Here is a 15,526-nt window from a genome sequence, read left to right on the forward strand (position 1 = left end):
TGACTATAAGCCCTTATCAAAGGAAAAAGTCTTATTACAGTGGTGCTCAAATTTCAGCGTGCGTAAGAATCACCTGGGGTTCTTATTAAAAATGCAGACTCCTGAGCCTCACCCTAGAGGTTCTAATTTGATGGGTCTAGGTCTCCAAATATTGCATTTAAAACAATACCCTAGGTGATTCTCACGTAGCTGGCCCATAAATCATACTTTGAGAAACACTGACTTACTACAACCAAATATATAATTGAACTTGACAGTGGAATTAAATAAAAGGAAAATTAACAAATTTGCTTTTGGCCATGCACAGCAGTGGTCTCATATAGCGACAACAGAATAAATAATCTCAATCATAGGATTCAACAGGCATGAGGTTCTGGGTCACTTCTGTTCAGCTTGATGAATTATGACTGGTGGAAATTGCTTATCAAAACCACATTTTAAAACCACCTCTTTAAGCCACACTCATGGTCTGATACAACTGAGCACTCATAAGAGCGAGTTAGGTGAGGGTGGTATCAATCCCTTTCACCTTATTCTCTGTGCTGTTCTCAGAGCAGGATATCCTTAGTCAGGGTGCTTTTCCTTGAGTTGCATTGGTTAGTGATGCATGCCTACGTTCATTACCTTTCCTTGATTGTTGCTGGGATCTATTGTTAAGTGCTTGTTCACCAAGAGAAATCACAGGTACCAGAACATCCTATAAACTAGAACAAGGAAGAAGCACGTGGGCGTGGTCCCATTATTTGACTAGAACTCAGTTCTGTTTTATTGTACTCACTCCAGCCAGATAGCTAAATCATCACAGCCTAGCTGAGACATGAAAACACATCTCTCTCTACTTTATTTCCTCCTGAGATCTACTCTAAGCCAGATTCCTATTATTATTGCTCCAGCAGCCAATATGGGGGAAAGAGTTCAATTTTCATTCCTATTTCATTCTTATTTTACTTATATTTAGCTTAGAAATGAAAGTGTTTTGATGACCAGGTACAGTTGACTAATTCAAAGGTATTCTTGATGATTACATATTCTAACTTAAAAGAACACTTATTTTCTAAACCTAAAGACATTTAGTATACCCTTTTTCCAAAGGAATATTATCATGAGCAATAACCATAGGAAATTCTGTGTATGCAGCTTGTCACCTACTATCTTGGTCTCATTTTTCCAGAGACAGTGGTCTCAAAGAGAACTTTGAGAAATCTCTACTAACAGGCACATAAATTATGTGGTTTACTTAAGTTGTGTGTTCAGTAAATTGGAAAATGATTCATAGTGGCCAGCGTAGATATGTTGCATAGCAACACATGCTTAGATTCTTAAGGAAAAACAGCATATGAGCTACGTCTTTAAACTACATTAGTAATATGTTCTGGAATATAAGCTATCAGGCCTATGATTTTCAATGATATTAAATTAGGCAAATCATAGTAATCCATTTCCACTTACAATTATTTGTTACGAAGTTGCTTGTTAAACTTTTAGAATATCTTTAAAGTGATAGATTTCCCAAGTGGTAAAGTGGTGTAGTTATAACCAGAACATAATATAAATACTTTTAAGATGTGATGAAAAGATTTTCTCATCCTTTTCATAACAATATTGCTTTTGTGATATACCAAATTGTCATTAAAGGATATTTTAAATCACTTTGATAAATCTTAAAGTGATTTTCAGATATCACTTAATGTTTCCAGTTGACATAACAAATGAACCATTTCAGATTTCATTGAAAGCTCTTTAATACATGTCAGCAGACCAATTTGGAACAGTTTCAAAAAGTGACAAATTGCAGTAAATCATCTCAAGGCAGCTCAACACCACTGCAGCCATTACAAGGTGGAATGCAAGGGCTTTGTAAATCACAGAAGATCACATATCAACTCAGTTTTGTCACAGAGCAGAAATAGCAAATAAAAAGCTGTCAGGGTGGGATGTTCCCTTTCCTAATACTTCACTTTGCTTAACATTTATTTTAATGTTGACACATTAGATGGATCTGTAATATAGGAAAGGAAATACCCCCTACATTCATTTATCAGACATTTGACTGGGTTGCCAAATATCACTGCCATAGTGACAGAGTTGACCTTAGAAAAAGTGTGGCATCGCGCTGCATACACAGAACATCTGCTGCTAGAAGGAATAATAACAAAATTCTTAATACCTCTTGCTGAATGATGAATGACATAAGAAAACCTCACAAAACCTGTCCTAAGATATCACATGGAATAATTTTTGGGGGGTTCATTTCAGATCACTTGGTACACCTAGCCAAGATTTTTGTTTTGTTTTGTAATTGAACATGGTACTCTTCAAACCCTAATGATTTTTCACACAAGGACTGGCAGTCTCCAATCTGCCACCCTCTGAAGATGGGTCAAATGTTCATTCAAAATTCATGACCAAATTATTGGGCAGATTATTTTCCCATCACACAAACGATGTTTGTGAATGCCTGGTATACTAAACTTTTAATACTAAAGATTTTGAAGAGATTCATGTTGTGATCTCCTATGATTGTTAATTATGCCATTATAAAACATTCACTCTTTTAAAAATTACGGTGATTTAACATCCACATTACCATAAAAGATTTGCATCAGTGATTTTCATTTAAAAGAGCTCTCTTTCAATGCCTGATCTTTACTTGAAAAATATAATAGAAGGTGATAACTAGTTCAACGTTTATTCAGTAGAATGTGGTTAACATGATTAAATAATTGTAGTAAATGGAGGCATTGCAGGAGTGTAGAAGAACCATTGTAATAAGAGTCAAACTTACTGAATTCCATCCACTGACTAGCTTTGTGACCTTGGGCAAATCATTTTCTTTCTCCATGTATCAAATACTTCTATTTTTAAATGGGGCTAATCTTTTATAAAATTGACATAAACATCAAATTAGATGGTTGACCTGGCAGTGTCTCAGAGGCAAATGAATGGCATGATTCCATCAGGATTTTTTTTTCTTTTTCTTTTTTCTATTTTTATTCTATATAGGAACGTAGTTGATTAACAATGTGTTAGTTTCAGGTGTACAGCGACGTGGTTCAGTTATACATATACATGTATCTATTCTTTTTCTAATTGTTTTCCCATTTAGGTTATTACAGAATATTGGGTAGAGTTCCCTGTGTTCTACAGTAGGTCCTTGTTGGTTATCTATTTTATATATAGTAGTGTGTATATGTCATCATCACCTCACACCCATCAGGATTTGATGGGAATGTAATGAAGCAACTATTCACAAAGGAGAGGAATAGAGACCAAAAGGTAATGAAGTGTTACCACCTGAAGGCACGAGGGGAAGGAGTGGGTACTGGAACCCAGAGACAGAAAGAGCTGTGCAGAGAGAGGAAACTCCCAGGAGCTCCAGCATTTCTTGGAGGGATACAGCCAGTCCCTGGAGAGTGCTCCCTCCCTCTCTTCTTGCCAGCGCTCTCTAGTGGTTGAATAACAGAAAGCCAGAGGCTAGCAACAGCAACAATGCGGCCCCTCTAGGTCAACCTCCCGGGACTAGAGCAGGATGCAGAACGGAAAGAGTGGAGTTAGAGGAGCAAATGGAATATACCTATAGGACAAAGAGGGCATGGAAAAAACAAACAAACAAACAAACAAATATAACAAACAAAAAACATTGAAAATATAAACCACCTGAGAAGTAGAATTTAGTAATAGAAATCAGAGATTCTGAAGCCTCTCATTTCCTCTGCTACTGTTTAACTTCAGTTAAACATTGCAGTTCCTTTTCATATCAAGTGGTCTGTAGAAGGTACAAGCATCTTTGGTTAAGCTTAAAACATGCAACAAATATTATTAGAAAATCTTAAAATACTGTGGTCAATTTAGAGGCTACCAGGTGCAGAAGCGTCCTTGCTAACTTAGGCAAAATTGCTGGGCACTGATTTCATAGCAGAAGGAGTAAGTATATTTTGAAGTTATGGATGGCAACCACATACCCATCATGGCTTCAGTAAGATTACCAACTTAAAGGAGTTATGAAGAAAACATTTTTAAGATTGAAACTCAAATTCATTATAACACCTCAACTAGATAAGCTATAATTCAGTGCCCGTTAACCCTCCTATCCTGTCCCTTATGACAGTCATTCTAGTGGTCCTGATTCTGAGTCTCTGAGGATGGAGGCCTCAGAGCTCTCTGGAGGTGGCACCAGAACACCTGCTGTGCTGGTCTTCCAGGGCTTCTTGAGCTTTGCCTCTAAGGAGCTTAAATTGTAATGAGCCTGCATTCAAACAGCACCTGTCAAAAGCCTGCACTTGTTTTGTGGAACTGCAGGTGGTCCCCACAAGCACAAGGAAAAGGCTGGAGCATTGCATCCCTCAGTTTCATCAGCACCCCATTTTAATTTCCTAATGGAGCTACCACTGAGATGATCACTGTAAGGATGGATATGTGTGTGTAGCAACCAAACCACATGCTTTGCAGGCGTTACCAGGAGAAACTATTATTGCTCCCTGGGTTAAAGGACACATGAGAAGAGCAGCTATTAACGATGAACTCTCACAATACCCATGTCCCATCTTCAATCACCAAGCAGATATTTCAAGCTAAATAATTGTGCTTTTGCAGAAACTTTGTTTACTAAACTAAATTTGTATATATTTATATATTATAATGTGTAAACACACACACACATACACACATAGCAAAAGGTGCATCTTCATTCTTGATTGTGTGCACTGTTCCATGTTTGTCAAAATAGGAGATTTGGTCCTTAAATTACATAAAGACCAAACATAAGTGGCTAAGGGAAATGGTAGAACATACTGAATTTTATCCTATACGTGAAACCATGTTTTAATACAGTAGAAAAATAATTAACTTTGTGGCTTATTATTTTCAGTACTGGTAAGGTTATCTATAAAAGAGAAACCATCATTCTAGGGTAAGTCAAAGTTGGAGAACTGCTGTAATGAATGATCCTCAAATTTTACTGGATTAACAGAACAAGCATTTCTTACTTACTCATGTTATAGTCCAGAGCAAGTTTCACAAGCGCTCTCCCCTGAAGGGAGAGCGCAAGAGCAGAGGAAGGAGGAAAGGGGGGGAAAATGAAAGACGAGAAGATGAATGAATGGAGTATTCAGGGAATTTAAGCACCAGATCTGAATTACATTTCATTTTTGCTTACATTTCATTGGCACTCAGTCATATGGCCCCACCTAACTTCAGGGGAGGTTGAGAAATATATCCAGCTCCCTGCCCAAACAGAAAAGGAAATGGGGGTTGTTGAACATGTGGCCCTGTCTCTGTCACAATGGCTTTCAGGACATTATTTTTTGTACATATATCCTGTGTTACACAATCAGAAAAGTAGTAAAGAATGACAGACACGACCTTTGAAAAATGTCTGAGTCTTCTAGATTCAAAAGCTCAGTAGTCCAAACAGCGGCAATATTTGATTAACAACTGAACCATGGGTTCTACAGGTTCTTAGTAGGGGTGTTAGTGTGTGTTGTGTGCCTAGATCCTGAGCATTTAGTAGTACTGCAGGAAGTAAGGTGAGGTGTTGTCTATCAAGAAAAAGCATTTAGTCACCTGCTGGGAAATAGCAGAGGAGGCCTTTTTATTTTTTATTTTTTCAAATATATTATTACACAGTGACTCAACTCCTATTAAGGGACTCTCTTCTCTAGCTTCTAATAGTACTGCATTCTAGAAATGTTAGACTCTTATTCAATATTACAAATGGCTCAGTGACTTTGGTTTCATAACTAATTTATTTTTAAATAATCTATTCTCTTCATCAAGAACGGCAGGAGATATGCATAAATCGAACCAGATATTCCTACCATTTCTTTAACAAATGAAAATCATAAGACAGTGAATGTATTAGGACCCTACAAATGTATCCTTCTCATTCTTTTACATGAATTAGCCTGAATTATCAAATATGCATCTCCCTACGTTTAGAATAGTTCATCAAGACCTCATAGAAAGCTACTTTTGCCAGTATAGTCTGGTAAAATGAGAGAGAACTGAATTTGGATTTGAGATTCTGTGGGTGCCTGTCCTAGCTCTCATATTTACTGACTATATGTTCTTGAGCAAGTAATTTAATAAAGATAATAACATAATGAAGCTAAGTATTGTTATTATTATTATCATTATGCCACTACTGAATGCCTAGTGTACTTATAATAACCAAGTATTCTATTGAATACGTAAGAACTATAATTTCAGCCTAGAATAGTAGCATTATGTTAAGCATGAAAGGGCATATTTGTTTATTTTTAAGAAAAATATTTATCGTGATTATTATTGGCAGATATTATTCTAGATTAATAGTTCCATATTAAAATATAGAACTTTATAGTTCTATATATATATTTTATATATATATTTTATATAGTTCTAATATAATTTATATATATAAACTATATAATAAACTATATATAATATAGTTTATATAGTTCTAATATAGTTTATATAGTTCTAATATAGTTCTATATTAAAATGTATAGCATAAACTCAATTGTTCCTCAAGATGTTCAGCTAATAAAAAGCAGGCTAAGGACTATACCTTTAAATCTTTGGATCTCCATCTTTCCCTTCCACACAAACACAGATCCCATCTTCCCTTAGCACAGTGAATACACTCTAACTTTAAAAAGTTAAGACATTTTTATAAGAAAGTTAAGACATTTATTAAAAGTAAAATGTATGGAAAACTGTCACAAAATTTTTTTCAATCTGAATATTCCTAATTATGACCAGGTACAATTAACAATTTATCATTAAACTTTTAAGAATTATTTAACAAAATAATTTCTTATAACTTGTCATTAATAGCCGATTTCTAACATATGACATACATTTACAATATTTTGATCTAAACAATTCTGCATAAAGTGAGTTCACTGTTGAATTAATGTCCTTGGTAAATAGTTTCAAACCCAATTGTTTCCCTCTTTAGTGTCCTTTAATATGTTTAGCATCCTTCTGGGCATGTAGCAGAGAAATAAAGCATTGGAAGCTTTTTTCTTTCTCTCTCGTACTGTCTCTTGCAATAAGAATTAGTCAACAGCAATGTGACAATCTCATGGTGGCACCCAGAGCAGGGAAATGATCCCATCAACTTGAATATCTCTGGACACTGTGTATACACACATCGATTTTAGCTATTACGCTCAAACAATTCAATCCAGAACCAAGGAAGTCATTTGTTTCTCTGAACCAAAAGATTACATAGGAAACAATAAATCAAGAAATATTGAATGTCTTTTTCTACTATGTACAAAGCATTGTACTAGGTGCTGGAGGGATAATGTGAAGTGTAAAATCTTCTGAGTCAAAAGTATTAAAAAAAAAAAAAAAAAAAAAAAAAAGCAGAGTAGATAGACATGAAATCCCCTTCTTAGCTCTCCTGAGAATTTGGGTAAAACATTACATTTCTTTAATCGTAGGTAAAATTATAGTTCCAGATATGACACCCATGCCCTCAAGGGATTTACAATCTGGTTAACATAGACATGTTATCTCAAATCAATAATATTCAAGGTGAAGCATGTTAAGGCTTATGCAAGTGCCATCACTGCTATCCAGGGGCCAGGGATAAAGAGTAAATACACTCACATACACAAACATACACACACACTGCACACACACAATGTCCTGTATATAAAAATTCCTGATCACATGGAGCTTATAGTTTGTTGAGAGGAACTGAAAAATAAAGAAATAAGTAAGTAAAAGACAAAGCAAGTCAGATGAAAAAAAGTGGTATGAATAAAAGCAAAATGTCCAGAAGGATCAGGGAGCGCTGTGAGGACGGGGAATGTAGGGTTGCTGTAGGGCCTTGGGAGCCATTTCAAATACCTAAGCCTTTACTCTCAGTAATTGAGAAATTACTAGATTTATAGGGAAAGGATACATGGTATCCTTTTGTATAGATAGATATTGTACAGATACAATTATATCTATCATTTTGACTAGGTCAACATCAGAGAGCCCTGTTTGAAGACTCTTATAATATTCCAGGTGAGCAATGATGGTTGGCTTGGAACAAGGTTGTATCCGTGGACTTGTGAGAGGTAGTGGGGATATGCTTTGAAGGTGAAGTCAAAAGAATTACTGATAGATTGACTGAAATGAAGAGAGGGAGGAGTCAACATGACTCTCTATGGACAACTGGAAATTGTAGTTGCCATTAAGAATGTAGGACTAGCAGGATTTGGGCATAGAGGTAGGGCTTTGGAAATGTTGTTGGCACTCCTATTGGAACTGGAAAATCTCCCACTTGCCCAAACTGTACACAGACTTGTCCTCTTCAGCACTGTGTGTTTTGGATGAATTGGGCCTGTGCTAAGCCCTCAGGAGGATGCAGTAGGACCCTTCTTCATTCTGCATGGGCAGCTCAGCCCCTGTGCCTTAAAGCCCTGCACTGTATTTCTACTGATAATAAGCAACTGGGAAATCTGTGCTATATATCACAGGCTCAATAACCATATATGACCACTATTGTCCAGTAACATAATGACGATTCTCACATGCCTACATATCCAACAGTGATTTTAACCCGGTACTCACATCTTAAGTACTTATATATCCATGTCTTCAAAATGAGTTTTCTTAGAGTAACTCTCTTGATTTCAAAAGCTTCCCGTCACGCACACACACTACTCTTCTTTGTTTGTGAAATCTTTCATGAAACTCCATTTGTTTTTATTTCAGTACATCCACTCTAATTCTGAATTCCTTAGAATGAATTGATCACCATATATTAAATTAACACTAGATCAGTGTTATTTATTGGAAGATCACAGTGATTAATATTTAGATGTCTCCATGTTATGCAAAGTCAGTGTCCCTAGGGAGCAGGTTGTTAGTGAAATAAATGTAAAAAAACTTGCCAAGTCTGGAACATCATCAGACTAACCTGGGGAGAAGTCTTCAAATATTCAGATTCTATTCCCCACTCTGTACTTTACACATACTCTTCCATATGTTCTGATCAGCCACAGCAGACACCACTAGACAAAGAATCCCTGTAATGCCTCTAAAAATTAACTTGATAGCATGATATGAAATGGACCAGGAATAAAATTAATTAGTAAAAAAATCTTTTGTTGAAATCACTACTCTTAGAGTAGCTTAAAAACAAAAGCAAAAACAAAACAAAACAAAAACTAGTGTGTTTTATTTCATATATCAGGCTTTATTTGATATGAAAAAATGAATGTAACTAAATTTATATTGTATATGCAATCTGTTCTCACCATCAATGAATTCTCATTTTTTGCATCATATTTTTAAATAGTACGTTACTTTTTGGTGAAGAAAGTGATTATTTAGCCTTATGTATTAATGTTCTGTAGTGCATTCATTCCCTGAAGTGTGGGAAGAAGAGGATTTGGAATCTGCAACATTGCCTACAGTTCATTTAATTATGATTGCATATTTGGTTAGGGACAAAGTAAATTCAATGAAGCATTAAAATCAAACATCCCTTTAATTAAACTGGAAAAGAGACTGGCTTCATCTTACATATTGTTTATTTTCATTAATAGAATGAGAATACTATGTCTCCAAATAAGGTATCATAATTTCTATGAAATAAAGATACTTCTATCCAGATGCATTGTCTGTAAGCTTGAGTTTGACCCATGTCTCATCCAGTTTAATGTTTTCTGAACAAAGACTGCCAAAGCATGAAATACAAATTATTGTTGTTACTCATAGTTTATGTAGTAATTTGCACACTTATGGATGGTACAAATGTATCTTACCCAAACCATGAAGGATTTAGGAAAATTCACAACCTTCAAAATGATTGGCCCTTTCTTAAGCTCAGTAGACTAAATAAGTCCTGCTCAAATAAGAGAAGCTATACAGCTGCCTTTCCAATTAATTAAAGCAAAACTCACAAAACCTTTATTTCACTGATAACTTGGCCATGTTTTTAACATCTTTGATGTCATAGCAAGAAATACATTTTACTGCATGAACCACTACCTACATACATACACAACCCTACCTAAGTCTCATAGTTAAGTCACTCATCTGTCCCAGCAAATATCTGAATTGGCTATTCATATGTGATATTTACATTAGAAAAAATTGGTTTACGAAGAAATTTTTTGGGCATATACTGTTACTTCAGGGAATTTCAAACAGCAGTACATGTTTCCCCATACTTAAGCAAAGTCTAAATAACGATTAGCAAATGCATCTCTGAAAAATAGTAATCTCCCCCTAGAGTCTATTGTGAATATGTATATATATTCACAATGGTAATAACACACCCCTAAGATGTGTTCCATGTGATTTTGTTGTTTGAACTCATCTGTTTATAAACAATATTTCTGACATATCTGCTGATTCACTGATATACATTTATATGGGCCATAAACAGGCGATCGTTTCCAGTTACAGGATAACTATGGCTACTCGATGAGCTTTCTTCAAAAAGATATGTTTGTTCTTTCAGAAAAAGGAAAATATAAAAGAAAAAAGACTACCTGAAATGATTTAAATTGTATCCAAATGTAAATAGTACAGGCAAATGCAAAGGAAATAAGGTATTGAAAAGGTCCATATATGTAGGGTTTGCCCTCAGTATCAGTTTTTATTGCCTCAGCTTATTTCTGATCTCAGACCTTCTATTTCCCTTTTCCGTTCCCACTCTTTTTCAGATTTTTCCATCCTAGAAAACCACTGGATTTGTTGTTAAATAAAAGACTTATCTTGCATTAAAAAAATCCAAGTTACAAAATTCAAATTTTCAAAGATAAATGAAGAAAGAATGAGGTATTTATCAGAGGGTCCATTAAAAAAACAACTTTTAAATGGATATTTGATTTATGTGCAATTTCGTAGCCTATTCCTGATGCATAAAGTAGAGTTTAAGTCCATCATCATAAAACTGGCACCTGCTGAGGCCAGCTCAGTTAAATGACTAACCCTTTGTCAGCAGCCAAACATTTACTTTCACTTGTTTTCAATACAAGAAACTCACACTCACAATACAGTGTGGTCAATAAGAAAGACGTGTAGAAGCATATAGTTCTACAAATGTATATGTGTATGTATATACATATACAGAGGGGGCAGAGAGAATAAATATGTATGTATGTATGTACATTTTTTTTTTTTTTCTGATCCCTGAAAAGTTTAATGCTCACTTTAGGGTAAGTCTGAATAAGGGAAAAATAAATGGATGAATGAGAATCCATAAAGACTTTGCAGTATCCCTACTTTGTTTCCTAGATAGTGATTTTTCTGGAATTTACTAGCGTATCTTGTCCCCACAAGGAATATATGACCCCTATTTTTGCTTACAGTGTAGACCATTAAATTAGCAAAAACCTGAAACAGGAAGATGGAGCTCTTAAAGAATTGAAATGATTCTGTTCACATGATTTCTCGAAATTCTGGTGAAAATTATCTGGAGAAACTCTTATTTTTATCGAAATTTTGATGTTTCATTATAAACAGATGAGAAGTAAATGCTGCTTTTTATAGTAGTCATTTCCTGTCAGCTTTCATCATTAAACCACTTTTCTATATTTAGAGTGAATATTCCAAGATTTGGACTTACTCCTACAACAGTGCACATTAATTTGAAAATCTGTATCATTCATGCATTTCCCCAGCCAGCCTGAAAATATCTTCAGTGCAGGATTGTCTTTTTTCAGAAATACATCCCTACCTAGTACTTAATATAAGATACTCAAGCACATCTGAATAATAATAATTAAAATCATAGCAATATATAACATTAAGAACCTTGGGCTTCCCTGGTGGCGCAGTGGTTGAGGGTCTGCCTGCCGATGCAGGGGACGTGGGTTCGTGCCCCGATCTGGGAAGATCCCACATGCTGCGGAGTGTCTGGGCCCATGAGCCATGGCCGCTGAGCCTGCACATCCGGAGCCTGTGCTCCGCAACGGGAGAGGCCACAACAGTGAGAGGCCCGCAAAAAAAAAAAAAAAAAAAGCCTAACATGTGCCAGATACTTTTTTAAGAGAAGAAGAGGAAAATCGATTAAGTTACAAGAACTGAATACTTAAGCCATGGTTAAGTAAAGCCTTATGTTAGGACTATTTGTAAGAGCAATAACCTCACTAAATGTGGTTGATATGGACATATGTTGAAACATTAAATAAAGCTCTGTAGAAATTTCCCAAGTAGACTCTTATGTCTACTTGCTAAGTATTCATTTAGTGTGACTTCCTTAATACCATTCGGAATTAGAAAAATGATGTTGCATTTAGCATTTTTTTTAATGTACGAGTCATAATTCTTAAATTGTTTTCAGATCACAATGAAAAATGCTGCTGTCCTGAAGGTGTAAATCTAGCTAACTTCTCTGTTCTGATATGTTCAATGTGCCCACAGGAACATAGCTACTGCTACAATTTAGTCTTTTCTTTATATGTAACCCAAACTCCTTTTTATCTAATTGCACTGAGTTCTTCATATCATTTGGTGGGCATCAATCTCATCATATGCATTATACACATCAACAATCAAAAAATCATATAATATTTAGAAAATATATGTATGTTTTTAAAAGCAGCTGCATATTTAGACTTATACTCAGAAACCCAAGATCTGTTCATACTAACTAGATTCCTGAACATGTTAGCATTTACAAATAAACTCACCATTTTGCATTAAAATAAGTAACATAATGGGCCATGATGCTATTGCACATGCATGTGTAATTGAATGTGTGTTTTTAAAATGTACATTAGAATGTAATTCTGAATTAGGACCACAAACATCTATTTACTGACAATTAGCATGTGGATGTTTGTCTGTACATGTATGGTTAGGTCTCTGTTCATAGATGTATGAATTGTGAAGGTAAAAAGAAGGCCAATTAGTTGAAATATTTTGAATTATAGATATATCTCATATTCAGAAGGACCTATTAACAGTGGTCTTCATTTGTGAGTTTCATGAAAAACTGAAATAGCCAAAACATTATGGTCAAGTACATGCTTTAAGCTTATAATCCAGCATCTATTTTGTCTGTAAAGTAAAAATATCTAGAGTTAAATAAACAAATATAAAATCTTTGGCATGCCCACATATTTCAGTAATACAGTATATTGATGAGTTTATGGATGTATTCTTAGATCTGGAATAAAATTTACAGCCAATCTGGAAGGTGCCAAGGTGAATGAAGAGCTTGGGGTACGTTGTTAAGCAGGTATTCCGGCAGGACCAAACTCTGGCAAAGTTAGGAGACAGATGAAGTTTAACCAGAGTGCTTTCTCTTGCTGCATTCCTGCCCCCAAAGCATTCCTTCTACTTATCCTCATTGGTTTATTTTCTCTGAGCTTATTTTCTATACTCTCTCTTAAGCTGGTCTCATCCAGAAGCTTGACTAAATACGAATTACTCTTAAATGTACATTTCCAGCCTTGGCCACTACCCTCAGCTCAAGTGTGGAAGCCCAGCCACTCACTTAACATATTCATTTGAAATGGCATAAAAACATCTAAATTTATCAGGTCCAAAACAGAACTTTTGACTGTTCTTCATTAAAATGGAATAGATATTCATACTACTGATTGCTCAGGCCAGACCTTTCAATTTGATTGACCAAAGATCCCTCTCTTGTCTAAGAACCCTTTACATCCCATCTATCTGAATGTCCTTTCAGTTATACCTTCTAGATATGTTTTGTCTCAATTCACTTCACTTCATGCTTACACTACCCACCTAGTTCATGCCAAAATTCTCTCTCGCTACATGTTACAAGGTTAGCCAACTATTCTGCTTCTCTTCAGATATCATGGCCTATTGGCCAGTGTCTGTCCTTATTTGTTGGTGACTTTTCTGATTGATAGGTGTCAAAGGCTATAGAAGTTATTAAATGTTTTGAATCTCATTCCTGTCTAATTGTTTACCCTGCTTCCTCTCTTGTTACCCCCCAATCTATTTTCTACATCACTGATGAAGGCATTATCTATTTTAAATATATAATGGCTTATATCACTCTCCTGCTTAATACCTTACAACGGCTTCTCATTGCTTATAGAATAAAATCCCAACTTCTAACTTTGGTTTAAAAGCCCTGTATAATCTGGCACTTCCTATAAACCTCATCTCTTATTATTCTTCCATAATTCGCAGTGCTCCAGGCACAGTAGACATTTTTTGATGCCTGCAACACTTCAAGATCTTATTCATCATTATCCTAACTGTCTCTTCTGCCTGGACCATTTTCCGCTGTCTGTTCACTTGACTAGATCCATCTCATCCTTCAGGTTGAAGCCGAATCCGGTCTCTGTACCCCGACACCAAATTAAATCTCGGAGACAAGTTTTGCCTGAAGTAGAAAAGAATAACTTTATTGCTTTGACAGGCAAAGGGGGCCACAGTGGGCTAATGCCCTCAAAGCTGTGTGTCCCGACCTGGAGGGGGCAGTGAGGAGTTTTATAGTAATGGTTCAAAGAGGGCATGATCAGCTCCTGGACATTCTTCCGACTGGTTGATGGTGAGGCAAGTGGGAGTCAGCATCAACAACCTTCTTGTTCCAACTTGTCTGGGGTCTACGTGCTTGTGAACAGCATACCTTTAACTTCTCCCACCTGGTGGGGGTTTCAGTATCTGTAAAACAGCTCAAAGATATTGTTGTGTGTATCCCTTGAGGGGGAATCAGGACCCTGCCCCAAGGCTGCACTATTGTTTCTTGACTGTTCCTCCCTTGTCTCTGCATCCCCTTCCTTCGCTGATTAGCAACTGTTTAAACTGCCGGTTTGAACTCACAGAAGGTCATGAAGGCTGAATGAAGCCTATTTCCTGTAATCAAGAAATGGGGGAGACAGAAATGCTTTTGTGCCCAGGAGCCCTGCCCCACAGGGTCCTGCTTCATTTCAGGGTCTCAGCTCAAGTGTCACCTCCTCAGAGAAGACATCATAATCTAAAAGAGCCCTCCCCAATCATGCTTTATTTGATTATTCCCCTTATTTATTCATTGCTATTATCACAATTTATTTGTCCTTTCTTTGTTGTTTGTGTCTTCTCTTGGAGTATAGTTCTACAAGGACATGGATCTTTGTTTCTGCTATATGTCTTTGCCTAGTGCTTAGAACATAGTACATGCTCTGTAATATTTGTTGAATGGTTTTGTTAGCGATTCTCAACTGGGGAATATATTTTCTAATGAATTCATTCACCAAGTATTCCTTCAGCACTCACTGTGTGCCGATATTTTTGTTAGGTGTTGGGGACTGAAATGAAAGGCAAAGTCCCTGCCCTGAAGGCTGTCATCATCTAAAAGGGAGATATGTCTCTTAGCAGATGTTTGCAGCACTGAAGGAAATGCTGTTAGAGGTAAGCACAGGTGCTGTGGGAAGAAAGAGAGTCAGACTAAACAAGAATGGTGATGGAGCAGAGAGCAAGTAAGAAAAATGCTCCATGAAAGATGATTCCTGAGCTGTCTTAATGGCTACATAGCAATGGCTCTAATTTAGATGTATCTTCCCTTCTCTGACGGCAAGGTGCTTCCATGACAGGCAGTTTGATTGTGGAATATAAAGTGAAGCAG

General features: G+C 36.1%; 1 protein-coding gene across 48 annotated transcripts in view; it reads left to right on the forward strand.

Moving 5' to 3' along the window:
* The window catches only part of PTPRD (protein tyrosine phosphatase receptor type D), a 2,126,684-nt gene that overhangs the window by 1,357,754 nt on the left and 753,404 nt on the right, over positions 1 to 15,526 (forward strand). The window lies entirely within an intron of this gene.

Source organism: Kogia breviceps, chromosome 8, assembly GCF_026419965.1.
Source record: "Kogia breviceps isolate mKogBre1 chromosome 8, mKogBre1 haplotype 1, whole genome shotgun sequence".
Lineage (NCBI taxonomy): Eukaryota > Metazoa > Chordata > Mammalia > Artiodactyla > Physeteridae > Kogia > Kogia breviceps.